This window comes from Macaca mulatta, chromosome 7 (assembly GCF_049350105.2).
Source record: "Macaca mulatta isolate MMU2019108-1 chromosome 7, T2T-MMU8v2.0, whole genome shotgun sequence".
Lineage (NCBI taxonomy): Eukaryota > Metazoa > Chordata > Mammalia > Primates > Cercopithecidae > Macaca > Macaca mulatta.
The window spans coordinates 142,106,901-142,134,894 of NC_133412.1; the positions used below are offsets into that span (position 1 = coordinate 142,106,901).

At 50.1% G+C, this 27,994-nt stretch overlaps 1 protein-coding gene across 44 annotated transcripts in view; it reads right to left on the reverse strand.

Moving 5' to 3' along the window:
• The window catches only part of ACTN1 (actinin alpha 1), a 107,600-nt gene that overhangs the window by 64,524 nt on the left and 15,082 nt on the right, over nt 1-27,994 (reverse strand). For 4 of the 44 annotated variants that reach the window (XM_077941250.1, XM_077941243.1, XM_077941235.1 and 1 more), the window contains exon 1: nt 9,097-9,381. The exons of the other annotated variants lie outside the window; for them this stretch is intronic. The gene's annotated coding sequence lies outside the window, so the exon portion shown is untranslated. Of the gene's footprint in view, nt 1-9,096; nt 9,382-27,994 lie in introns of those variants that run through there. 44 annotated transcript variants of the gene reach the window in all.

Below are 27,994 nucleotides of genomic sequence, written 5' to 3' on the forward strand. Positions count from 1 at the left end.
CTGTGGTTTTTTCCTCCATTGATGAGAGAACTCGGGGACCGGCCTCTGGCCAAGAGGAGGAGACAGGGGAGTGGGGAGTGGAGCCTGCATTTCCTGGTTTACACCCATCTACAGCCCATTTCAAAAGACACAGCACCACACACCCAGAGGGTCACTAGGGCCAAGAAGCAGGGAGCCCGCAGCTCTTTCTGGGTGGCTGTTTGACCTAACAAAGGCACCCTGCTTGAGAGGACTCCTGGGCCACCAAGAGACTGATCTGGCCTTCCTGCCATCCACGGCCCCCCAGAAGGCAGACTGCCCAGCTCCTGCTCGCCTGGTACAGATGGAACCTATGGGCTCCCAGGAGAAATCAGAGCCGCTTTAAAACAGGTGGGCACACGATCCTAGTGAAGAAACAGGTCTGTCCTCTTAGCTCCTCGCCAATGAGAGTCAACTGCCTCAGCCAATCCATCACCATCCACAGCCTCACCCCCTCCCAGGGACCCAAGAGCCCACCCCAACTGCCAGCCAACAGCAAGCTCTGTCCAGTACAGGCTTCATAATCCTGGACTCGTGACTGGGCCTCCCGGAGCCTTGGTTCTCACATCAATAAAGACTTCTGTAGGCCAGAATGATGATGGTGACAATAGTAATAAAATAAAGATAAAACGAGCCTGCAGCCCGTAAGGTAGTCACAAGGGAGGGCTATGTGAGCTAGTGCAAAGGGTTCAGTCCGCTGCCAGACGCAGACCAAGCACTCACTAGATGTTAAAACACAAAAGCACGTATGAAGACAGAAAGCAGCTTGATTAGTGGTTTCTTAGGGCTGGGAACAGAGGAGTTGGGGGGAGGTGATAGCTAAGGGGTATAAAATATCTTTCTAAGGTGATAAAAATGTTCAAAACTGATGACATAAATAGCTGCCCATTTATGTGAACATCCTAAAAACCATGAAGTTGTATAAATGGGTGAATTGTATGGGTATGTGAACTACATCTCAATAAAGCTGTTATTTCTCTTTTAAACTAAAATGTTCCAGGACCCCGCTAAGCCTTTTATATCAAGATGTGGTTTTGTTTTTAACCCATTTGGCCCATTGGCAAGAAACCAGGCTCAAAGGCAGGCCCTGGACCAGAGCCCTCTCAGGGGACTGATGTAATTGAGCTAGTTTAGCTACTGAACAGTGGCTGGTAAGCCTGCTGAGATGAGGATTACTAAATGGGAGGAGCTGGTCTTCGAAGCAGAGTGGCACCCGCTCCAGGAGGCCAGTGTGAGAACAGCCTCCTCCTCACTCCTCCGGGGTTACAGTTTGGTCCTGCCTGTAACCCCTCCCCCATGTCTGGAGTCTGATTCTGGCCCTTGCAGGTCTGAGAGCACACAGGCCTCAGCAGGCTGCAGCTCCCAGCAGTGGCCAGCACATTCCTTCCCCAAAGAAGGAAAAGCCACCAAAAGTGAGGTCATTTGGTTTTTCTGGCACAGATGCTGAGAGCTCTGGGTCACTCAATTCCATAGAGAACTCCCCCAGCTGACAGGGATTTGGCCTAGCCTGCCACTCATACAATATGGGAACCCGGGGTCTGGCAGACTCTGGCCCCTAACTTGACCCCTCCATGTAGTTGAGGTATGACCCTCAATCTTCCAGCTTGAAACCTCCATGGTCTTATCTGTGGAATAGGATGATGAAATCCACCCCTCCTGGGGTTGGGCTAAGAATTAAACAGCAGAAAACTAGACTTACGGTGGGGGCTCAAAAATTAAATATGGCTGGCTCTGGTATCTCACATCGGCAATCCCAGCACTTTGGAAGGCTGAGGCAGGAGGACTGCCTGAGGCCAGGAGATCAAGGCCGGCCTGGGCAACATAGCAAGACCCTGTCTCTACTGGAGAAAAAAAAAAAAAAATAGCTTCTGTCCTCTCCCCAGGGTCATTTCTCCTGAATGTGCCTTGCTGACCAGAAACAAGGAACCTGCCTAGATTCCAACCCCCTGTGTGGAAGCTCCTCTCCAAAGATCAAACCACTTATCATTACAAATTTGCAAGAAAGAAAGAGATCCTGCTTGGACAAGGAAGTTTTCCAAGTCTCCTTTCTGTGGCCCTAAAATAACCTCCCAGCAGGAGCTTCTGTCCTGGTCTGTCCCACAGTCCACCCCTGGATCACTCATACCCCTCAAAGCACCTCCCTGGGCATAGTGACTGGGAACTCTGACCCCCATGGTGGTTCCGGTCACCAGGCTGTCGGCTGGAGGCAGCTGGAGCATCAGCTCTGTCAACTGCTTTTGGGGACTTGGGAGGGTTCCTGGAGGCCCCAGAGGACAAATTACTGTACCTCTTTAAAAGGCGCATGAAGCCCCTGAAGAGTAGCCAGGGTCCAAAGTCTGGGCTTACAGTGACTGGCCCAATGACAGAAGGGGAGAAGCCAGGCAAAAAAAAAAAAAAAAAAAAAAAAAAACAGAAAAAAGAACAGCAGAATAATTGAGTGCAATGGTTCTCAAACTTGACATGTAAACTTGAACATTTACCAGAATCGCCTGGAGGGCTTGTTAAAATACAGACTGCTGGGCCCCACCACCAGTTCCTGATTCCGAAGTTCTGGGCAGGCAGGGAAACTGCATTTCTAATAAGTATCCAGGTGATGCTGATGCTGCCAGTCCAGAGACTACACTCTGAGGACCAAGGCTTAGTGGCTAAGAACGAATTTGGGCACAGAAGAGCTGGGTTCAGTATGGGTCTGCCACTTACTAACCTTGTAACCTAAGCAAGTTCTTGACCTTTCTGAGCCTCGGTTTTCTCATCTGTAAAACAGGTACAATACCTTTCTCAACTGGGTTGGTAAGGAGTTTCAATGAGATAATCTATGGAAAAAGCCCAGCACACCCTAAGTAGTTAACAGTGTCTAGAGTTCATTACTAAAGTACAAGAAAGACAAGAGAAAGGGTGCTCACGGAAAGGCATGAGACAAAAAGAACGACTCCAGGACCCATGGAATTGCCCTTGTCAGTAAACAGTCCCAGGTAGCATCAAGGGATCATGGGGGTCATCTTGGTGCCCAGTGTGTTCCTTTATCTGGGCCGCAGAATCCAGCAGGCACTGCACCCCAACCTCTCTGACTCAGTCAAAACGTGATCAACAGGACCTCAGCACTGATCCCGCCCAAACTCCAAGCCAATGCCACAGTACTACCCACCTCTTCCCTGAGGGACAACCACCCAGCAGTAGCCACATGACTTTGCAAAGGAATTCTCAAAGCTCCAGGGAACCCAAGCCCTCAGGATGCCAGAGATACCAAGGGATGAGGGAACGAGTTCAGCAACTGTGGAAGCAACACAAGCCACCATAAGTGACACCAGTGATTTGCACCCTGGGGGTGGGACTGGAGCAGACATCCCCAGGGAACAGAACTTCCCGCAGGAACCTACGCAACAGGCAAAATTCTGTCTCTACAAAAAATTTTAAAATGTTAGCCAGGCATGATGGTGTGCCCCTATAGTTCCAGCTACCCAGGAGGCTGAGGTGGGAGGATCACCCCAGCCCAGGGAGGTCACGGCTGCAGTGAGCCGTAATCATGCCACTGCACTCCAACCTGGGAGACAGTGAGACCCCATCTCAAAAAAAAAAAGAACTTCCTGCAGGGACTGAGGCATTAACAGGCTGTATCTATAAACCGCCACTCCCTACAGAGGAGAGGTTTCTGCAGAGCATCACCACGATTCTCAACACCACCCAGGAGGAAGTTTCTGGTTCCAGAAGAGCTGACTGGAGGAGGGGACCAGTCTTGGCACGTGGAGAGTTCCTCTTCAGCTGCAGCTCAAAACTAAAATGCATCTCTTTACACCTAAGAGACTGGCAAACAATTAGAAAGGTGATTGATTATGCCAAATGTCGGTGGGGTTGAGGGATCCGGAAGCCCTCATGCCTGGCGGGTGGAGAGTAGACTGTACAGCCATTTTAGAGAGTAACCCAGCACCGTATCAGGAAATTCCCTCCAACCCAGCAATTCCCTGCTCAATGCAGTCATCATACAGCTGCACTGGGATGTATGGGAGAACGTTCATCGTTACCTCATTTGTGTCAGCAGGACAGCAGCTGGGGACAATCTGCGTGTCCATCACAGAAGATTGTAGGATAAAATGTGACAGACACACAGTGGCCTTGCATGGCCCCGAGATGACACTGGGCCATGACGGAGGAGCCTAAGGACCTCAATTCTCTTCACCTGAGGCTCAGTAACACAAAGTTTCTTCTCCCAAAACACACACACACAGATCAGCACCTTAAAAAGCAGCACAGAAACCCTCATCCAGGCCCAGGACAATGTGACCCGGTGCCGTCACTGCCCTCCTGGCCTGTCCACTAGGCCGGCGGTGGTCTGGGGTGTCAGCAGCCCAGCAGGCTGAGCAGCTCGCCAACACCTTGGTATGGCCAGCCCGGCTTGAGGGACAGGGCAGCAAGGTAGCAGCAGCAGGGAGCAGCAAGCTGAGCAACAGGAATGTGTCTGTGGAAAGTTCCATTTCCAGAAGGGTGGGAAGAAGGGCAGCTGTAGGCAGATCTGTCCACCTCTGCTGAGAAGCCCAGGGACCTCTGGGCGGGGCAGGACGGGACGAGGGGCTTCCGCCTGTGGTCAGTGTATTCACAGTCCTCTTCAAAGATCAAAGAGATCCACGCCTGCTGTTCCCCACCAGCACCGGGGCTCCTAGGCTTCACTTCAGACACTGCAGCAAGGGCAGCCCCAGGGGTGCTTTCCGCTCCCCAGGACCCCCCTCCCCAGACCTTGAGAGGAAAGTTTAGTGTTCCATCCTCGGTTTCAAGATGGGGACACTGATGGCAACGTGTTTCAGGGAGCCCCAAGGGGAGGTGAGGGAAGGAGAGGGAATCATATCCTAGGGTTGCTCAAAGGTGTTGGCTACCGTTATAACCACTCAGTGAGTGCCCATTCACTGTTGTCATCACCCACGAGGCATGTGCCATCTCAGCAAATCCACTCAACAATTCTAGGTTAAAGGAACAAAGCAACAGGACACCAAGGGCCAGTTCCCCACAGTCACACAGCTAGCAAGAGGCAGAACTGAGGTGTGAACTAGGTCTCTAGGACGTCAAAGCCTGAGCCTGCTCCACTCTGCTGGGCGGCTAAACGCTTCCAGGCCAGCCTTCAGCCTCTGCTCAGGCTGGGGAATGATGTGGACTCATCCAGCTCTGCCCACCAGCCTGCACCAGTCCCTGCTCAGTCTCAAGCCACACGGGCTCCTGCTCAGCTGTCCCTGGGCCCAGTGGACTGGGGAGGAGAGCCACAGGGCAGCCCAGGACACTTCGACGCTCAAAGCCAGCCCCGAGAGGAGGCTGTGGACCTGCTGGCCCCCTGGGGATGCAGAATGGGCCAGGCAGGTTTTTCTTCCAGGTCTCAGTTTTAGGGAAATGGAAAGAGAGTTAGAATTCTTCTCCCTTGGGTTTCTGAACACAAAGGCCATTGAGAAAGACTGATGAATAATTAAAGGGGCAGCCAAACCGATGATGTGTGCCAGAGTGTGGGCAACTGGCTTGCTAGGGCTTGGACTGGCCCGATGTTGGCAGCCTCCTTCACGCAGGCCACTGCAGATTCTACAGACTCGCCCAGGCTCCAGGCCTCCCCTGCCAGACAGCTGCAGCCAGATTCATTCATTCCTTCCTTCCATAAATTCTTACTGAGCACTGATTCTGTATCAGGCACTGGGGTTACATCATAGGCAAATACAGTCCTAAGTCATGTCCTAAGTCATGGAGCCTGCCATCTAATGGAGAAGACAAACAGTAAGCAAAGATTATATCGATGAGTGTATTTTTGTACACTAAGCTCCAGTGCCTATAGGAAAAGTCCTGGAAGGCATGAGGCTAAAATAGGACCCTGAACTGATCCTGGGGGGCTGTTGGGGGGGGGGCAGTGTGTCTGATCTCTGCCCCAAGGATGTCAATGAATTTATAAGGCTGGGGAGTATTAGATGAAAAGTTTGTAACTGTGAAGGGGGCCTATATAACCTGTCATCCAAACCAAGGCACCAGGGGGTCTACTAATAATTACACCAGCATAGCAGGTATAGGCAGAGCTGTAGGTCACCCTATGCATGTGTGGGGCGCGTAGCAGGGTGGTCAGGAGGGTGATGCTGCCCAAGCAGAGGAAACAAAATAGCAAAGGCCCAGGCCAGACGCAGTGGCTCACACCTGTAATCCCAGCACTTTGGGAGGCCAAGGCGGGTGGATCACCTGAAGTCAGGAGTCGGAGACCAGCCTGGTCAACATGGTGAAACTCCATCTCTACTAAAAATACAAAATTAGCTGGGTGTGGTGGCATGTGCCTGTAATCCCAGCTACTCAAAAGGCTAAGGAAGGAGAATCGCTTGAACCCAGGAGGTGGAGGTTGCAGTGAGCTGACTGCACCACTACACTCCAGCCTGGGCAACACAGCAAGACTCCAGCAGAAAGAAAAGAAAAGAAGAGGGGAGGCGAGGGGAGGGGAGGCGAGGGGAGGGGAGAGGGAGAGAGAGAGAGAAAGACAGAAAGAGAGAAAGAAAGAAAGAAAGAAAAAAAACAGCAAAGGCCCCAGAGAAAAGAGAGTAAGGTCTGTTCAAAAAACTGGAAAAAAAAAAAAAAAGTCACAGTGCAGGAGGGAAGGAGAGGGTGCCAGAGACTGGAGATGAGCTAGCGACATGGGTGTTCAGGTGCCTGCAGCTGTTGTTTCTCCTGAGAGCAGTGGAAGTCACCAAAGACATTTTATTTTAGTTGAAAGAAACAAATGAGGCTGTGGCGGGCTGAGCTGGGGGTGTGAATCAGATGCTGGTTACATAATTCCACCTGCATCTTGGAAAGAGATCTCTAAATGCCATGGGAAGGGCAGATTAGAGATGGACAAGAGCGGCTGAAAAGAGAGCAAGCACGAGATCACGAAAAGGTCCCAGCCAGAGACAAAAGCAGCCAGTCCAGGCTGGCAGTGGAGGAGACGGAGAAGCAGGTGGATACAAGCGACACTCAGGAGAGACAGGGTGGAGGGGTAGAGGCCACACCCAGATTTTCAGACCTGAGTCAATAGAAGAAGGAACAGTCAGAGAGGCCACAGCTTTGCACCCATACTCCCTGCCTGCCCAGACACCTGGGGCAGCTCACTGTTCACGGAAGTCCCCAAAGGGCCAAAGTCCTGAGGCTGCAGATCTAATTGAAAGGTCGGAGTGGAAGAGCTTCAGAGATCAGGATGTCGTTCCCAACCCACTGCCCCAAGTGCTCTACCAGTGTCAGCCCAATGAATCCGAACCACCCCAGAAGGCATCTCATTTTACAGATGAGAAAACCGAGGCCAAGAGGTCACAGCCACTCAAGGTCCCAGCAAACAGTAGACAGAGGAGCCAGAATTCCACCCGCAGTGGAAGTCGCACACTTTTAACCACAGGCTCAGTCAGCATGACTCTCCCCAGGGCCTGGCAGCAGGTCACCGTGCCCCGGCCAGACTCTCACAACCATCCATAACAGGGCCCCTCTGCTCACAGCCCACCAGCCCACCTCACCCCCAGGGTGGGGCCCAGCAGAGGTTGAAATCCTCCTTAAGGGCCTCTTAAGGGTAAAATGGAAAGAAGGATGGCATAGTGAGGACCTAAAAGGGTTTTTCTCTAAGGGACCAGGCCAACTTTGAGAAGGAGGAAGCAGACAAGGCAGTGGGACCCCAGTGCCTGACATCATCGGCTGACCCTGGAAATACCTATTCCTCAACTTCCCTTTCCAAACAAGGGAGCCAGCCCTGCCCGTGCTTCTAGAAAACTTCCCAGCCCAACAACAAAGGCAGAGAGAGAGGGGAGAAGTGGGAGAAGTACTACCCACAGGACTTCCAGGACTCCACCAGCAGCCCTGGGGAGGAGTCCCAGCCCCTCCCAACGGGTCCATGCTGCCTAAGACCACGCCTCCGCTCAGACACCTGTGGATTCCCAGCGGCTCTGAGAAGCCCAAGGCCCCGCCTGCTCACTGCGGCCCTGGTTTTCAGAAGGCACACAAGGGGAAGCGTCCCAGTGAGGCTCAGAGCTCTGTCCCACGATCCATCCCCCACTCAGTCTCTGCAGGTCCCCAAGGCCATCATAAAGGCCCTCGGCCCTCACCTCCTTCCTGTCACTCCATCTCTCTCTGTCCCCACCTTCACCTTTTCCATGCTTTAGTGGAATGTTTGCAGGCACAATGGACACACAGCACTGGGAGATCTCAGTTCTGAATCTGCTTCCACCACAAGGAGCTCAGGGCCTCAGGCCAGCCCTTTCAAGCTTCAGTCTCACCTGCAAAGTCTCCTACTTTCCAAGGGGCCAAACCTGCCTCATTCCAATGGGTCCCCGTGAAGATGGAATGACACAGCAACTGGCAGCGCAGTCTGAGGGAAACGGCATTTCCCAGACTGGCCCGATTATAAAAAAGGTTAACAGTAGAGACCCCTCACCCCAACAACCACCATTCTGGTTCAGGAGTTCTGGGATGGGACTCACAGATTGGTATTTTAGCAAGTAACAAGTACTCCAGGTGAATCCTATAATCAGGCAAGTGTGGGCAACTCTGGGCTACAGAAATGTATAGGAAGTCTGCCTCACTGCATCTCTGTGTGGAGAAGAACGGTTCGCGAAAAGCACCCCTTGGCCCATCCACACACAAAATAACAACACCTGCCCACACTTAGGGAGCCTACCCCAGGCATGGGATGCCAACGTGGGTGGTTTACATCCATCATCTCATTTAGCCTCGGCAACAACTCTGCAAGACAGATTGTTTTTTACAGAGGAAGAAACTGAGGCTCAGAATAAGGACCAGCTCAAGGACACAGCAAGTGAGACAGCGGAGCTCGCCTCCACACCAGTGCTGCTGGCTCCAAAGCTGGGTTCTCCCTAACACCCTGCAGTCTCTGTGAGGTAAAATCTTCTGCAGGCAAGGGCCGAACACAGAATGCAGCTCCAAGCAGGATTCCCATTCCCATTCCCTCCCCAAAGCCTGGACAGGGCAGTCCCAATCATCCCACAGGAGAAAGGGGCACCCTACTGCATGGAAAGAGAAGCCCTTATTTTCTGTCCCCAAATATGAGGAGTATGGAGGCCCTGGAGCCTATCATCTAAAAAGGGAAGTAGGACCCACCTATGAAACAGTCCAATAGCAATCCAGAGCAGTGGGAGTCCTGAGCCACAATGCCTGGTGCTGGAGTGAGGGGCTCCAAGGAAGGGAGCTCGAGGTCAGAGAACACGGTGTATCTGGAGTGAAGCCCAAGGCACCGCCCTCATCACACACGCACATAATCTCTGCTTAGAGCACACAGCCGGCCCAAGCCAGAGTTTAGCAACTCCCATCTCCCTGGGGAGGAAGCAGTTTCCTTCTGCAGGGGAAGCTGCTGCCACCCAACCAGACAACCCCACATGCAGCCTCTCCCAGGGGAGCAGGGCTTGGATGGAGAGAAAGCATAAAGAGGTCTTAGGAAGTGGGCCTTCTGCAGGGAGTCCTCCCCAGGCCCTTCCACTTAGTAGAGGCACAACGGTGACAAAAAGCTGACATTCACTGACACTTACTTACCATGCACTTTAAAACAATGACCCCATTTACTTTTCACAACAAACTTATTAAGAAGTAGGGTTTTCTGGCTGGGCATGGTGGCTCACGCCTATAATCCCAGCACTTTGGGAGGCCAAGGTGGGTGGATGACCTGAGGTCAGGAGTTCAAGGCCAGCCTGGCCAACATGGTGAACCCCCGCCTCTACTAAAAATACAAAAATTAGCCACGCATGCTGGCGTGTGCCTGTAATCCCAGCTACTCGGGAGGCTGAGGCAGGAGAATGGCTTGAACCCGGGAGGCAGAGGTTGCAGTGAGCTGAGATTATACTCCAGCCTGGGCAAAACACCAAGATTCCATCTCAAAAAAAAAAAAAAAAAAAAAAGTAGGGTTTTCTGATCCCCGTTTTAGAGATGGAAAAACAGGCTCGAGAGGGTTAAGTAAGCCGGCTAGCAAAGAGCAGGCCCCAAACCAAAAGCCAGGAGTTCTCCAATGCCAAATCCCAAATTATTTTCATGGCCTCTCTTTCTCTCTAACTGAGCGTCCAGGAAGTACAGGCTACCAGACCAGCCACTACCAGGCCACAAAGAGAAACAACCAGCAGCTCTGCTCTCGGAGAGCTGTGATCTAGCTGACAGAACAGACACACTGCCTCCCGAGGCGCACGGGGTACCCAAAAGACAGCCGCGTGCAGATCTCTGCCGGGGTGGGGGTCAGAGCAGCTCGTAATGAAGCTCAAACCAGCGAGCCCACAGAGACCAGTCAGCTGTGCACAGGGCTCTGGTGAGGAGCCACTCTGGGGCCCAACTTGGTGAAAGCAGGAATCAGGACAAGGAGCTCCTGCTCTGTTAGCAAGAAATAGAATTTTCCTGCAAAGGAAGCTAGGAAGTTTTGCATTAATCTCTGTAACTCATGGGCCAAAAATCTTTCTCACACTAACCCTCTGGGAGAGCCTCGGAGAGAAAAACAGCCCAGGACAGGAAGAACTGGGGGCAGGAGGAGGAGTTCATAAGAAGAATGGGGCTCTGGGTCCCAAAGTAAGCTCGGGGTCCCTGTACCTCCCCAGGGCTCCCAGAAGGCTGCATCCCCCTTCCCCAAGTACAAAACAGGAGGAGGTCAGGAGGAAGGAAGGGTGGGGACCTGGCCCAAAAAGGCCCTTCTGCACCACAAGATTCCAAAACTTTTCATTAGCTCTGCAGTTCCACAGTGTGCCCTCGGGGACCCAAATAGCCAGGCCAGCCCTAGCCTCTGCAGACAGCTACTGTGGCAGGCCTGGCGCTGGCAGGGGGAAGGGGTGGTATCCAAAGCCCTCTGCTGACCTGTTGACACTGCCCTGGGGACCCAAGGTGCCTGAGAGGCACAACCAGTAACGGCATAAAATATAGCAATACTACTTCTGAGCATATACACAAAAAAATTAAATTCAGGGACTCAAACAGGTATTTGTACACCCATGTTCACCGCAGCACTGTTCACAACGGCCAAAAGGGGGAAACAACTCAAATGTCCATCAAAGATGAATGGAGAAACCAAATGTGGTCATACATACAATGGAATACAATTCAGCCTTAAAAAGGGAGGAAATTCTGACACATGCTGCAACATGGACCAACCTTCAAGACATTCTGCTAAGTGAAATAACCCAGACACAAAAGAATAAATACTGTATGATTCCGCTTACATGGGGCCCCTAGAGTAGTCAAATTCATAGAGGCAGAAAGTAGAATGGGGTTGTCAGGGCCGGGGTCCGGGGGAATTGTTAATGGGTACAGAGCTTCAGTTTTACAAGATGAAAAGAGTTCAGAAGATGGGGCCGGGCGCGGTGGCTCACACCTATTATCCCAGCACTTCGGGAGGCCGAGGCGGGCAGATCACAAGGTCAGGAGTTCGAGACCAGCCTAGCCAACATAATGATACCCTGTTTCTACTAAAAATACAAAAATTAGCCAGGTGTAGTGGCGGGTGCTTGTAATCCCAGCTACTCGGGAGACTGAGGTAGGAGAATCACTTGAACCCGGGAGGAGGAGGTTGCGGTGAGCCGAGATCACGCCACTGCACTCCAGCCTGGGTGACAGCGAGTTGTTATCTCACAAAAAAAAAAAAAAGAGTTCAGGAGATGGATGGTGGTGATGGTTGTGCAACAAGGTACATGTACTTAATGCTGCTGAACCGTACGTACTCTTCAAAATGGTTACAATGGTAAATTTCATACTATGTATCTTTTACCGTAATATATATGTGTGTGTGTATATATATATATAAATCAAACATATAAAATCTAATCTGTGGTATAGAAAAATAACAGTGTTACCTGTGGGGAGTTATTTTTTATTTTACCATAAGCATGTCAAACTTTTTTTTTTTTTTTTTTTTTTGAGACGGAGTCTCGCTCTGTCATCCAGGCTGGAGTGCAGTGGCGCAATCTCACTGCAAGCTCCGTCTCCCGGGTTCACACCATTCTCCTGCCTCAGCCTCCCGAGTAGCTAGGACCACAGGCACCCACCACCACGCCCGGCTACTTTTTGTATTTTTAGTAGAGACGTGGTTTCACTGTGTTAGCCAGAATGGTCTCAATCTCCTGACCTCATGATCTGGCCACCTTGGCCTCCCAAAGTGCTGGATTACAGGCATGAACCACCACACCCGGCCCTAAGCATGTCAAACTTTTATCATGAAACAAAACAGATACTGAAGACGTGTACATCAAAAACATTTCAAATTGTGATTCAGAAGGGTGTTTAAGACCTCCAGTTAGAGAGGGACAATGTTATCACCTGCCTGCTTTCCTTGCCACCAGCACCAGCCTGGCTGCAGAAGGCCAAGAAACCCTCCCAAGAAGCCATGAAGGCAGACGAGCGGTGGGGCAGCTGTATGGCACAGGCCTTCCCTGGCCGCCCGCCCTTTGAGAAACAGTGGTAGGGAAGCGCCCCCCATGGCCAGAGGCAACGGGGTGACGGGCAGGCTCCTCCCTGGGCCCTGACTCCAGGGTGACTCAGGCACTGGTTTCCCCGGAAGGAAGTGAGCCAGCCGACTCTCTTTTTCCCTTTCTGGGAAGACACAAGGGAATGACTTGGCCCAATCCCAGGGGCCCAGCCTTTTTACTCAGACTGTTATGGAGAAATCACCCCACCATCCTCCAGTACAGGAGAGGAAGTCAGAGTGAAGAGGGAGAGAAAGAGGAAACAGCTCATCCAACGGAGGAAGATACAGAAAGGGGGAGGCACAATGGACAAGACAGGGCCTTCTCTCTTTCTAACCTCAACTCCCAATATAAACGTCCAAGGAGGGATACATGGAAGCTCTGCAACCCCACAGAGTTGGGATCTGGTCCTGATGTTTCTGCTGACTAGCTGTGTGCCCTTGACTCAGTTTCCCCATCTCTAACATGAAGGTAATGCAACATTTGATATATGAGGCCCCTTTCAGCTCTGAAACTCCAGGCTTCTGGAAGAGCTGGGTGACGGGCTGGGCTGAGGAAGGCCTGGAGAAGACTGGACGTGGTCTTGGAACACGGCGAGCTAGCCCTCCCAGAAGTAATGGCTCCAAGTGCAACACCAGCGTCCCCACCCTCAGGCCAAGCAACCCCATCATTCATTCACTCACTCACTCATTCATTCATTCAAGATTTTCTAAACTCTCACCCTGTGCCAGGTACTATACTAATGCTGGCAAACAGCAGTTAACAAGCGCAGCCTTGTGAACTTCCCATTGGGTCTGAAGATCTTTCACCCTACTCCCTGTTCCCAGGGCTGGCCCTCTGAGGGAGTAAAGCATGGAAGAGCGACACAAACAGTAGCCAAAAGGGAAGCTACGTGGAGGCGGGAAAAGAGCAGTGAGCCAAGCTGAGAGTAGGGAGGTCTGGTTCAGTCTCCAGCTCTCTGGGCCTCAGTTTCTTTATCTGACAGAAGGGGCTGGATCTGGTTTCTGTGGGATCTCCCAGTGCTGGGAGTCTAGACATCCTAGGGATTGACTCGACTTCTCAATGCTGGGATCGTGGGAGGGAGGCCTGCTGGAGGCCAGCCCCAAGCAGCTTCTGACAGGCCCCAGCTTGGACTCCACAGCAGCACTGACCCACCCGGGACCCTGTGGGCTGCAGACAGACCGAAGTGACAGGCGGCCAACGGCAGGGAGTTCTGGGGCACAAAGGATACAGCTTCAGCCTGGCAAAGTCCAGCTGCTGGAGGCTGCTTGAAAGCAAACATCTGGTTTTAACTGCAGAGATAAAATGGATGTCACATGCAGTTTTCTCCAAGTTGCAACTGTCAGGCTTGGGATGGGGTCAAAGAATGAGAAGGAAGGTAGGTGTGTGCCCTGTCCCTGTGCCACAATGCCTAGTAGGGGAAAGCGGCATCCCGCCCACCCCCCTTCCCTGCTGGATTTTAACCATAAACACAGCACTTTTCTGAAGGCACAGGCTTAACACAAACCAGATGCAGTAGGGACTTTCCCCCACCCCCTACCTTGGCCCTAAAATTAAACGTTCAGTATCTCCTCTGCCAAACCTCACTTGAAGGCCGAGCCTTAAAGAGCCAGAGCCTCCGGTTCTCACCCTCACACACTCTCAATCACATCCCCACTTAAACAAAATGTCAAAGTCCCCCAAACGGAAAGTGTGGATGGGGCTGTCCCCAGGAGGGCCTGACACCCAAGCAGGGCACCGGCAGATGTGAAAGGAGAAGGAACGCTGATCCTCCGCCACCAGTGATGCCACCAACCCACAAGGGACCGAAAGGGTTTCCCGAGAGGGTCGGGAGGATGATTTCCCACCCCTAGGGGATCTGCCACTGGAGCGCAGCCAACCCACGGGGGCCGGCCTGTGCACCCACCCCTGTCCCCAGGGGACTCTGGAGATTCCTGGAAGAGCTTATTTCCTGGACTTCAGTTTCCAATCTCTAGAAAACAGGGTGAATAACAGACATCTTATTTAACTCTGAGCTCACTCACAGCTGTGATGAGCTGAAAATCCCTCTTAGGCAAACTCCACTCTGCTGGTCTGCCCCAATGCCGGGCTGATTGCTTCCATGCCTGAAAGCTCTCCTGGTCCTCCTTCCAACCCCAGCTAAAGGCCCAAACCACTCCACCCACTCACCACCCTCAGCCTCCATGTCCCCCACTCCATGCCTGAGCCATGCCTCAGCCTCAGCACTAATCAGCGTGCCCAGCACAGTGACATCTTATCTCCCCAGCAAAGACACACATCCTCTGCCCTTAAGCTCAGAGGATGACATCTTACACTGTGTGTACTCCACAGAGCCTGGCAGCGCACAACACACACTAAAGGTGCTCAAAATGGCTGATTCAATCTCATCTAGTTGCCAAGACTTCCTAAGAAAAGGGACAAGTGGTCGGGCATGCTGGCTTACACCTGTAATCCCAGCACTCTGGGAGGCCAAGACAGGCAGATCATGAGGTTAGGAGTTTGAGACCAGCCTGGCCAATATGGTGAAACCCCGTCTCTACTAAAAATACAAAAAAAAAAAAAAAAAAAAAAATTAGCTGGGCGTGGTGGCAGGCGCCTGCAATCCCAGCTACTCGGGAGGCTGAGGCAGAAGAATCACCTGAACCCAGGAGGGGGCGTTGCAGTGAGCCAAGATCATGCCACTACACTCCAGTATAGGTGAAAGAGTGAGGCTCCATCTCAAAAAAAAAAAAAAAGAAAAGAAAAGGGATGAGTGATAACAGAAAATATTTGAAGAGGAATGATGCTTCAGATAGAAATTCCCTGACTTGCCATATAATTTAAATACTAATTGTTTTAAATAATGAATTCTCTAGCCTTAACACAGCCATTTGTATTTTTGCATATTGTCTTCCTTATTTACACTACTTACTACACTATCTTCCTTATTTACAGTGCAATCAATTATAATGTATTACTCTTTAGTGTTCTCCGACTTTCAACAGTCTGTTGAATATTTTGTTCCTGTATAATCTTCCTAATTGTCATTTTTAAAGGCTGCAAAAATATTACACCACCATGATGTATCAAGATGGATAGTTTGTTAAATTCCTTCCCCAGGGTTAGTTAGATATGGAAGCACTTTTTTCCCCCCAGTTTTGCTGTTCCACACAGAGAATTTTATTTATTTATTTATTTATTTATTCTGAAACAGAGTTTCGCTCTTTCACCCAAGCTGGAGTGCAGTGGCGCAATCTTGGCTCACTGCAACCTCCGCCTTCTGGTTTCAAGAGGTTCTCCTGCCTCAGTCTCCCGAGTAACTGGGATTACAGGCGCCTGCCACCACGCCCAGCTAATTTTTGTATTTTTAGTAGAGATGGGGTTTCACCACGTTAGCCACACTGGTCTCGAACTCCTGACCTCATGATCCGCCACCTTGGCCTCCCAAAGTGCTAGGATTACAGGCACAAGCCATGGCACCCAGCCCACACAGAGAATATTTTTAAGCATGTCTTTCTTTCAGTTGGACAGTTTCCTTAGGACACACTCCTGGGGGGTGAAATTACAGGGCTAAAGGGTCTGAGCATTTTCATAGCTTTCGCTGCATCAGTGGCCATGATGCTAACCTGAAGGCTGTGCCAATGTGCAACACCTTAAGAAATGAACACATCACTCGCTCTGTTAGAACCTTGCCCTGGTCAGACTTTTTTCTTTTAAGAAATTGTTTCTCAGCAAAGTTGCTTTGACTGGAAGATTTTGCCTTCTCTGGGCCTCCAGATGAAGTATCCTGGAGATCCTTTTTCTTAAATCTTAGCTTCAGGTCCCAGCTCCTCTTTACTAATCCTTCTTGTCAACCTTGTCCACTCTGATGCAAGCAGACCTATAATAGCTCCCCTGGCGGCCTCCATGCCACACTCAATTCTGCTCCCCCATCATCGGCCTCCCTCTATTTCTGAGCTTCCTGGTCCCCATCTGCACTGTGGCCTCCACATCTCCCCTATGAAGCTCCCACAGGGAAAAAGAGGGAAGCAGCCAGAGGGTTTCTTGACCGAGAGCCTCCAAAATGAACCTCAGGTGTGGAGTCATTCGGAGATTGCATGTAAACTGAGTCCTGCAGGCCTCCTAGGCTTCCCATTGCCTGGGAATGTCTCAAGGGAGCTGTCTGAGTCTATCCCAGCAAAACACACAACTGCTGGCAGACCCCCAGGCTGAAATGATCCAGTCTCATGACAATGACTAGGCGCTCACCATTTCTAGAGCCAACCCAAACTCCTACCGTCACGCGGTTTGGAAGAAAGCTAGAACCCAGACAACAGTGCACAGTCAGAATTTGGCTCAACTGAGACTAGAGGATCAGAGGTCACTCCGGTGGGCCAACCAGGGAAGCAGGGCGAGGCAGGAAGCAGAAAGTTAAAAAGCCCTTCTCCACAGGAAACTGAACAACAGAGCCGGGCAGGTCACTGAAGGACACAGATGTTTGTGCTTGGTGGCAGGGGAGGACCTGCTGAGCAGGGTGAGAGCGATCAGTGGGCAGGGTGGGCCACCTGCCTGATATAGATGGCCCCTCAGAATCCCTGGGATGAATCACTCATCAGCAGGGCCTCCACTGCTAGCACTACAGTGTTGCTTTAAAGCAGCATTGCAGAGAGTCAACCAGACCATGTGCTCCAAATCCAAAAGCAATTTACAACCAGGAAAGCAATAACAGATTGCCTTTCCTTTCTTCACTTTTGGTCTAAGTCATGGGAGTTTGGCGTCCAGAAGAAATACTTGATTCACATTTGGGGGTGGCTAGTGAATTTATGGTCTAAGTCACAAGGAGACAAAGCTTCATTAAGAATGTCCTGGAGGAAGAGTAAATAAGAGTGAAGGAGCTGAAACCAGGCATAGTGGTGCACAGACTATAGTCCCAGCTACTCAAGAGTCTGAAGCAGGAAGACTGCTTGAGACCAGGGGTCCAAGGCTATAGTGAGCTATAATCATGCCACTGTACTCCAGCCTGGGTTACAGAATGATGAAGACGCTGTTTCAAAAAAAAAAAAAAAAAAAAAAAGAGGCTGCACAGTGGGTTACTTCTGTATTATTACTAGCACTCTGGGAAGCAGAGGGAGGGGGATCACTTAAGCCCAGGAGTTTGAGACCTGCCTGGGCAACATGGTGAGACCCTGTCTCCATTTTCATAAAAACCGAAAAACATTAAAGGGGAAAAAAAAGTAAAGGAATTGAGTTCTTTTAGCTAAACTCCTTCCATTCAGACTGAAGCAATATTCCTCCAGATAATCCTTCACAGAGTTACCTAGCTTTATCTAAAAAGTAAGTAGGGCACTTGCTGGAAATGCAGATTTCTGGGCTCTAACCAGAGCATTTGGTTCAGGAGGTCTGGAAAAGGCCCAGGAAACTACAGTTTTACACAAACCTAGGTGGTCCACAGGCCATTCTACAAGGGATATAGCCTTGCAGTGAACCTCTCCATTTGGGTAGCAGAGGGTGGACACACCCAGGGGAGCTAGAATACCTACGAGGAAGTTGTGGTCACCTGCAGTGGGTGATCACTGAATACAGCTTAGGCAGGAGGCCCCTCATTGCATGATGCACCTCCAATCCTCATCACAAAGGAACCTCTCCTTCACAGACCAAAGCACAAGTCACTCTTGTCTCCTCAAGTCCCCCTCTCTCTCCCCCAATTACCATAAATCTTAATTGGACCAGCCTTTAGAGTTCATTGTGGTTTTCTGGGTGGGGAGAGACAATGCGGGTAGAGTGTCTAACAAGCCAGACAGAACAAATCAATCCCAGACCATCCACATGGCCACAAGCTGGAGGCATCACGAGATCCCAAAAGGGAGCTCTTCACCCAAACAACACAAACAGCAACTGAGACATTCCAGTGGCTTCCCCCTTCTCTGCCCCAAGGAAACATCCCCAAACCAAGATTCTCTCTGGTGAATCCCATGGTTCCAAAGTTCTAATCATTCACAGCCCCTGGAAATTGGAAAACTGAAAGCTGTTTGCAACTGTGTCTCAGATGGGCTGGCCGGAGGATACACAGCTCTAAAGACATCAAGCATCTATCTTCAAGGCACATCTCTAACAGCATCTGTCTGAGAGTTCCATGCATGGTAAGAGGGGTTTGGATAAAATGCCATCATTTAGGCTTTCATCTCCTCTTCCCCCAAGAGACCCCTTGTGAATTCCAGCTGTGGTCCCTGCCCAGATCCCACCCAACTCAATGAAACCGCTAGAGTGGCAGGAGAGCAGGCCTTCTGTGCATCAGCTCCTATATGCTGAACAATGACAGTGCCCAGCATACCCGCCGTGCCCATTCTGGCATTTAAAGCCACCTGGGAACTCTTTGGTCAGTCATCACAGTTCCTAAGGACTGAAGCCTCACTCTGTATTTGAGGTCAAGTAATTCCATGAATGGACCATCTTCTTCCTGCCCCATATTCTGGGAAATTCAGTCTGACATGTAACCGCTTGGGTGATGGTGGAGTGACCCAGTAACAGAAGCAACTCTGTGGGTTGCGGGGGTCAGCAACCCTCAGCCCACAACCAGTGCCCTGGTCAAGAGTTCAGCAAAGCATCTGGCCAGCATGGGAAGGGCCTCCCTGCCCTGAAAGTTTCCTCCTAACAACTGGGGAGTAGAGGGGCATGTCTACCTGGCCCAGAGAATGTCTGGTTCAGGGAAGTGAAGAGAGGGAAGTGAGAGACGGCAGGTTTAGGTTCTCATTTATGATCGCTCCCACTTCCCGTCCATTTCACCAAACACCCTGGCTCTCCAGACAAGCCTGAGCCAGACAGGAACTTGAGGAACGTGGTCAGGGGTCAGATCTGGGAAACATTTTCCCAGGCGATTCCACCACTTCTCTCACCGAAGCGCATCAGCCCGGGGTCCCGACCACTTGGGTCTCAAGCCTGGCAGGTGGTAGCTGTTGAGAAATCTGCTAAGAAGCCAGTCACTGATCATTTAACATTTCCTCCCAAACATTTAGACATTTAAAACTTTTCTAACCCGTTTTCTATGATTAATAGATTAATAGGTTAACAGGTCCTTCAAAACCTTAGAAATGTATGCTCAGAGGCAGACAAATTAGTGGCTGAGAAGACCGTTTGGGGCAGAGGAAAATCAGGTGTCCCATCCACCTAGACAGACTACTAGCAGGGGACTGTCCCAGGCTCAATCCCCTGCCTAACAAGAGACGAGTCCGCTGCAGCAGTGAACCAGGTGTGTGCAGCGAGCCACACACTTCTGTGCTCTCAGCGCGGTAGAATTTCTCCGAATTCTTATTTTCTTCTTTGTACTTTGCTGTAGTTTCCAAATTTTCCACAATAAATATTACTTTCCTTTTCAATTAAGAAAACAACAGGTGGCATATTAAGCTGGTCAGTCTTTTCAAAGCAATTGATTCACATAGAAAAGGACTCAGAAATGATCCTCTCCAAGTATGGTCAAAAAACCCAGCCTCTGGATATTAGCCAAAAATGCAGGAAAACGTCCACATGAAAGGAATATTTATAGAGGCATTATCTACGATAGGCCAAAACTGGAAACCACGAAAGTGTCCAATAATGGGAGAATTATGAGTAGAGGACATGTCAGCAGCCGAGCGTGAGGCAGCTGGTAAGGGGGACTTGCCCAAGCCCAGCCCCGACTGACCACACTGTTCCCTTCCTGAAGGGCCTCATCCCAGTTCTGTGGGCAGATCCCAAACTGCTTCTAGAAGACAACTTTGACCTCAACAGCCATCCTTCTGGAAAGGGAGAGTGGGCCAGGCTCTCATTTTCATAATAAAATAGCAGCTTTGCCCTTCACATGCTTAGCACCCAAAGCAAATATTCAGGTTGGTGCAAAATTCCCATTACTTTTAATTGCAAAAACCGCGATTACTTTTGCACCAACCTAATAGCTCTCTTTTCTGTCAAGACCTCAGAAAACCTCTGAATTCCTAACCAGGAGTCCACACAGCCTGTTCTCCAGCTCCTGTCAAACAACTGCCACGAGAGAGTCTCCAAGAAGTGCTCAAGGGTATCTCAAAGGACTTGTGCCTCTCTGAGGTTAAAGCTCTGGAAAGAGTGGAGCTCGAGTTCATTGCCTCAGCTCCCCACAGAAATGCCTTCCTACAAGTGTGATTTAACACCATACCTGTGGCTTTCAGTGGGAGCTGACTGAAGAAACAAGTATACAAAAAAGTTTCTGTGTGTTCCATGAAACTAATACTGACAGCACTGTTTACTGCACCACTCTCCTAAAATGGTAAAACTCAGTTTTTAGTACTTACAAAAAGTGCCCCTTTCTTGTGAACTGGTATACTTTCCTTTACTAAGAAATAAATATTTGATACTTCCAAGTTCTCCTTTTGCTTTGGCTGCCAGGAAGCTCAGAACCAGGGTCTGTGCTGACTTACAAAAACTAATCTTTTTTTTTTTTTGAGACGGAGTCTCGCTCTGTCGCCCAGGCTGGAGTGCAGTGGCCGGATCTCAGCTCACTGCAAGCGCCTCCCGGGTTTATGCCATTCTCCTGCCTCAGCCTCCCGAGTAGCTGGGACTACAGGCGCCTACCACCTCACCCGGTTAGTTTTTTGTATTTTTAGTAGAGAGGGGGTTTCACCGTGTTAGCCAGGATGGTCTGGATCTCCTGACCTCGTGATCCACCCGTCTCGGCCTCCCAAAGTGCTGGGATTACAGGCTTGAGCCACCGCGCCCAGCCAAACTAATCTTTTTAAATATTAGGCTAGGCAAAATAAGCCAGACATAGCAAATACTGCATAATCTAACTTGTATAAGGAATCTTAAAAAATCAAACTCAGAAGCAGAGAGTAGAATGGTGGTTACTAGAGCTGGGGGGTTGAGAGAAATGGGGAGATGTTGGTCAAAGGGTACACACTTTCCATCAGGATGGTTACTATTGCTAATACTACAGTTGAGCCCCCAGAACATGTGGGTAAGAGGCAACAACCTTCACACTCCCACCATGCAGTAGAAAATCCACGTAAGAAAAACTAAACTGTTATAGCCTAGTGTTGACCAGAGGCCTTACCTATAGTACAAACATTCGATTAAAAACACATTGACATCCATGTTGTATATTATATACTGTATTCTTACAATAAAGTAAGCTACAGGAAAAAAAAAAGTTATTAAGAAAATCATAAGGAAGAGAAACTATATTTGCTATTCATGAAGTGCAAGTGGATCATCATGAAGGTCTTCATCCTGGTTGTCTTCACACTGAGTAGGCTGAGGAGGAGGAGAAGGAGGAGGAGGACAGCTACTGCTGTCTCAGGGGTGGCAGAGGCAGAAGAGGTAGAAGAGGAGGAAGAGGAGGCAGGAGAGGCAGGCACACTCAGTATAACTTTTATGAAAAAAAAATCAGCTTGTAAGTGAACCTGCACAGTTCAAACCTGTGATGTTCAAGGGTCGGTTGTATATTGTTTATTTGAAATTTGCTAAGACAGCAGATCTTAGTGTCATCACATACATACACATACAAACAATGACAACTGTGTGAGGTGATGGATGTGTTAATTAACTTGATTGTGGTAATCATGTCACAGTGTACATGTCTATCAAATCATCGCGTTGCATAACTGAAATATATATAATTTAAAATTTTAAATTATACCTCAATAAAGCTGGGGGAATTACATTAAAATTTCTTAAAAACTAACCTCTTTTAATGTTGTTTTCTTAACAATTGTCTCACCGCCACTATGACATAGCTCTGGATCTTCTAACTTTAATTTAAAACTCTGGCCCAGGCACAGTGGCTCACACCTGGAATCCCACATTTTGGGAAGCGAAGCAGGGAGGATCACTGAAGGCCAGGAATTTGAGAGCAGTCCTGGTGACTTGACAAGACCCTATCTCTATTTAAAAAAAAAAAATTAGACAACAAAAAGCTTCTGAAGGAAGGGGATGTGGTGGCTCACACTGGTAATCCTGGCACTTTGGAAGGCCAAGGTCAGATGACTTCTTGAGACCAGGAGTTCGAGACCAGCCTGGTCAACATAGCAAGACCCTGCAAAAGAATGTAAAAATTAGCCAGGCATGGTGGCATGCACCTGTAGTCCCAGTTACTCAGAGGAGGCTTAGGTGGGAGGATCCCTTAAGCCCAGGAGTTTGAGGCTGCAGTGAACTATGATAGCACCACTGCATGCCAGCCTGGGTAACAGAGTGAGACCCGTCTCTAAAACAAAATAACAACAAAAAAAAACTGTTATACACGAGCCTTTTAATATATCCACCTCAAATGCTTTTTGGAAAGAGGCAGGAAAGTACAAATAAACATGTATTTATGAAACAGTCTCTATACTTGGATCTCACTTTCTCCAGGGAAGGAACATAAAGGCTGTGTGGCTATATAAGAAAAAGTGTTTCTGATAAAATGCCAAGTGGGGAAATAAAAAAGCAGAGCAAAACTTTATATACACTATCATTACTGCTATCAGAATAATGCAGGCATGAAGATTAAAAATAAAAATAGGTTTCTAAAAACGTAAATTGTTGTGTTTAGGAGAAAGGGTCTAAGATGGTCATTTTTCTCCCCTAACTTATTTATCTTCTCAAATGGAAACAGAGGCCCATGTGGGTGAAGCAAGTAAGGCGGGCAGAGGCTAGAAATGCAGCGTTCCCCTGGGTGTTCTGATGCATCTCACAGGTCGCCGCATGGGGCACGGGGCGCGAGGTGCAGGGCGCAGGGGCACGGGGGCGGGCTATAGGCCCCATGTGGTCCTGAGGGACCAGCCCCCAGTGAGTGGTGCCATGGATTTCACACGGTCTTGGATAAAATGGCTTGTACACTCAAGTCACAACTGTTTGAGATTCTTGCAATACCCCTGACATGTTCTGATCACTCCCTCACAACTGAGCACTTGGGAAGGGGCACAGAAGGAGAAGCCAGAGGCCATGACCCCGGCCTCAGATGCCTAGGACTTGGTGGGCAAACTAGTTGCTCCTCATCCCTCCAGCACCAGATCAGAAGCCACTCCCCACAGGAAGCATTCCTCATCCACCTCCAGAAACTACCCCCACGCCCGACCGACAGGCATTCACACCCACCCAGCCTGTACTTCTCCTTCACAAGGCACCCTGAAAGCTTGCCCTCTGCACCCATCTACCCCCTGGACCACAAGCCCTGGCCCGGTACAGCTGTGGCTGGTGTGCAGCCCACATCAGCTGAGTGACCAGCAGAGAGAATGGCTCACCCTCTGTACATGGCCAAGGTTTAGCCAACTAGGCTAGCAGCTTCCCCGAGTCAGGATCCCCAGTGACGCCAGAATGACTAGCAGCTGCCTTTATTGCCCCGCATCTTTTATAACAAGACACCACATCCAGGGCACGGGCACCTGGGTGATCTGAGGAGGGGGTAGAGGCAGGGTTCACTGCTCAAATTCCTGCCTAGCCTTGGCGAGCAAGCGGGAGAGGCAGGGCTGACTCACCAGCTCGCAGGTGGAGTGAGCTCATTCCCTTCCAGGGCATCCTTGGAACTGGAAACCCACGGCAGTGATGGTTCCCATGGCAACGGGCCAGCACCTCCTCCACAGCCGCCTTCCCAGGAGCACCATTTGCCTGTGCCCACGGGTCACTTACCCACCCTCCCCAGCCCAAATCTCAGAACTCAGAGTAAGGAGAGGCCTTGAAGGCCAGGCAATGCGGAGCCCTCCTCCCTCCACACCCCAGCCCTGCCTGCTTCCAACCTGAGACTACTTCAACACATGTAAGACCATGAAACTCTCGACCAACCATGCATCCCTTCTTTGGAAGGCTGTCAGAAATTCTATTCTGAGCTAGATTCCATCTCCACACAACTCTCACCAAGTCCTACTTCTCCCCATTGGGTCAACCCAATACATCCCCTCTTTCAAATGACAGCCTGGAGCCTGCTCTAAGCAGCCCAGGTCAATCAAATAGTCCCGATACGGTTTCCGCCCTTCTGCACCCGCTGTGTGGGTTTTTCTGCATGGGATTACATTGGTCTATAATCTTCTCAACGTATGGAGTCTAATTCAGACAGCCATGCACTGAGCAGGTCTCAGGACAAGCCTGGTGCCTGCTACTGCCTCGAAGATGCCCAGAGCTTGTCCCTCACTGACTCACCAGTCCTCACTGTTGCCCACCCCCAAATATCTTTCACTCCAGCTGCATCCAGCCAACTCCTCACTCGTCTCCTGCCCTTCCCTCCTCAGAACTTTGCATTCCCTTTTTCTTGCCTTTGGTCACAGTCTTTGCAGGCCCACCTCCCCTTGACCCTGCCCCCACACCAGCTTGGCCTGACTCACATATTCCAGATTTGATTTTTAGCTCACACGATCACCTCCTCCAGGAAGTCCTACCTGTCTCCTCCAGGACGGGCTGGAGCCTTCCTTGGAAATCCGTTCCTATACCCGATGTGCTATCTTTGTACATGACAAGGAAATTGCCCGTCCCTGGGTCTCTCACCCACGGGCCTCCTTAGAGACAGAGACCATGCATCTGCCCCTTATCTGGAAAGAATGTCTGCTTTGTGTTTGTTAAGTCTGGGTGGCAAGAAGGTAGATATTCACTTTTATTATTCTCAATGCTTTTTCTTATGTTTGAAATGTCAACTTTAAAAAAAGATGATCCACAGTAAACATGAGTTGAGTAGATGAACTGGGGCTGGCTGCAGTGCCTCCGCCCCAATGTGTGTTTGAGAATCTCACCTAGCCAGCTGAATTCACCCTTCAGAAACTTTCCTCCCACTTGGGGCTGGAACCCAACACCACCTGGCCAGTTATCCAGAGCAGTTAGTTCAAACCCTCAGGGGAGCACCTGCGACTTGCCTAGTATGGCAGCACCACAAAGATGAGGTTTTATTCATACTATGTAGCATTTCTTCTCCGCGTCCTTTCTCACTTGAGAAGTTCCTTGCAGTTCACACTAGCACACTAATCTCAGTGCCAATAAAATAGCCCAGATGGTTAAATATTAGAGGCAATTCTGTTGTTAATTGCTGAAGCTGAGTAATGGGTACACAGGAAATCACTATACTATTCTCTCTACTCCTGTGTGTGAATTCTCCATAATAAGTTTTTAAAAATTCATTCGTTTCAATGAGAACACTTGGACACAGGAAGGGGAACATCACACACCGGGGCCTGTCGTGGGGAGGGGGGAGGGGGAGGGATAGCATTAGGAGATATACCTAATGTAAATGACGAGTTAATGGGTGCAGCACACCAACATGACACATGTATACATATGTAACAAACCTACACGTTGTGCACATGTACCCTAGAACTTAAAGTATAATAAAAAAGAAAAAAAATTCATTCGTTTATTCATGCAACTAACCTGCATCATGGATAAAGAGAGAAATAAGAATCACCTCCCCATGAATTCGTAATTTTATTAAATTCTAAATTGCTTGCTAAATCCCACGCCAGGAATTAAACATCTATTGGCATTTGTAACATAAAGGTTATGCTGACCTACCAAAGATGAACAGCAAATAAGGGGCTCCAGCACTGCCTCTCCTGGTCTGTGGGGAGCAGGGAGCCTTTCCAACCCTGCCTATTGCACCTACACTTGAAGGCTCCCATGCACAGGGGCATCATCGAAAGGCAGCAAGGAGCTGCAGGAAGCCAACAGCATCCCTCCAACTTAAAGGCAACTTTCCCTCAAGAAACAGGATTCAGGTACCCTCCATTCTACCATTACGACTTTTCCGTAAAGCCTCCACCTGACCCTGAGCCACCCCCACCTCCACTGCGCAATACAGCGCTGGGACTTCAGTCTCCATGACCAGAGACGGGCCACTTCCCTGGTGCACAGGAATGCACGGGTCAGGAGAGAAGTGTATGGGGCCCGGGAGGGTGGAGACTCAGCTCCATCTCTCATGAGGAGCCTCCCTTCTCCAGTCAGGGCTGACAGCTGGTGCTCACCACCAGAAGGAATGACCCAGCAGAGAGGAAGCAACTAGGACAGTGGTTAGCAGTGTGTGCTCTGGCCAGGCAGCCCTGAAATCAAAGCCCAGCTGCCCCACTAAAAGCTGTGAGTTGGGAGAAAATATTTAATCTCTCCAAGCCTCAGTTCCTTCTGTAAAGTGGGACTAAAAAGTCACAGTACCTTTTCCTCATAGGGCGACTATGATGATTCCTTGGTATAATGCACGTAATGGACTTAGCACAGTGCTGGACATGCGGTCATAAGTACTGGCTGTTAATAGCAAGTTCACCACAGCCAACAGGCTGCCTCTGTCCTGCAGGCTCATTTCTCCATTCCCTCAACTGCAAACGCAGGAGCCAGCCTCAGGAACATCAGAGTGTAAGGGCCTGCATGTGGATCACTACCTCCAGCTTGGCAGGGTACAGCTGCCTGCATGTGTGAAATTCATCTGAAATTGACCACCCACACACTAGCCAGAACCCCAGCAGATTCATCTGCCTTCAGAATACAGAGGCCCGCCCCATGTGCATCTATCTGCAGGTGTTCTGGAGCCCACCTGCAAGGATGACTTCAGAAGATGGCTTACGTATACCCAGAATAAAGAATCCTTACTAAATCTAACCCCACAAGGAATGAACTCATGGCAGAGTGTCCTTGGACAAATCAGATCACCACTATGGACCTCGTCCCTTTATCTGAGGGAGAAGAGGGGTAGGTGACAGTGCAGGTTCCTTCTGGCTTGGGCATTCTATTGATTTCTCAAACTGCTGCACAGGAGAGAAGGGCCAGAGCTAGGCTCTGGAAATAAACAAGTGAAAGACAAGGCCACCTATTGACACCAGTCCCTTGGGCAGATTCCAGGCTGAAAGCCTTGCTCCCTGGCTCCAGCCAGTGTTTCAGACCCACTGAGCCCAGAGGCAAGCAGCCTCCTCACACCAGGCCTGTGGGTCAGCCAAGCCTACACAAAGGACCAATTATGATCAGTCCACCTTGCAGGTCTCCTGAGCCACCTCCAGCATCCCCACCCCCAGACACACCTGGAGCACCCAGGCTAGAAGGCAGAGCTAAGGTACCCTTCACCAACACCAAACAAGGGAGAGTGCCTCCCTGACTCTCACCTCCCCCAGGCACCTAGCCTCCCAATCAGGGCCACACCCTAAGCAGGTATTTCCAGAGACAGAGAGAATTCAGAGCCCAGGACACAAAGAGCACTAGCTTCTGGGTCTGTCTATAAAGGAAGCACATTCACCTGGCCCCACTTGCACCCTCCCTAGAGGGTGAGAACAAATTCCTCAAAGCTGAGGACACAGAGGGCTCCTAAAGAAGCTGTGTTCACAGCATAGCCAACTTCAGGGCCAGGCTACGAAGGCCAGGAGTCAACTGCAAGGTCACCTTTAGAAGTGCCTGACTCGGATAAGTATGGTGGCTCATGCCTGTAATCCCAGTACTTTGGGAAGTGGAGGCAGGAGATTGTTTAAGCCCAGAAGTTCGAGACCAGCCTGGGTCACACAGCAAGACCCTGTCCCTACAAAAAAATAAAATTATCCGGGCATGATGACACACTCCTATGGGCCCAGCTACTTGGGAGACTGAGGTGGGAGACTCACTTGAGCCCAGGACGTAGAGGCTGCAGTGAGCTAAGATCATGCCACTGCACTCCAGCCTGGGTGACAGAGTGAGACCTTTCT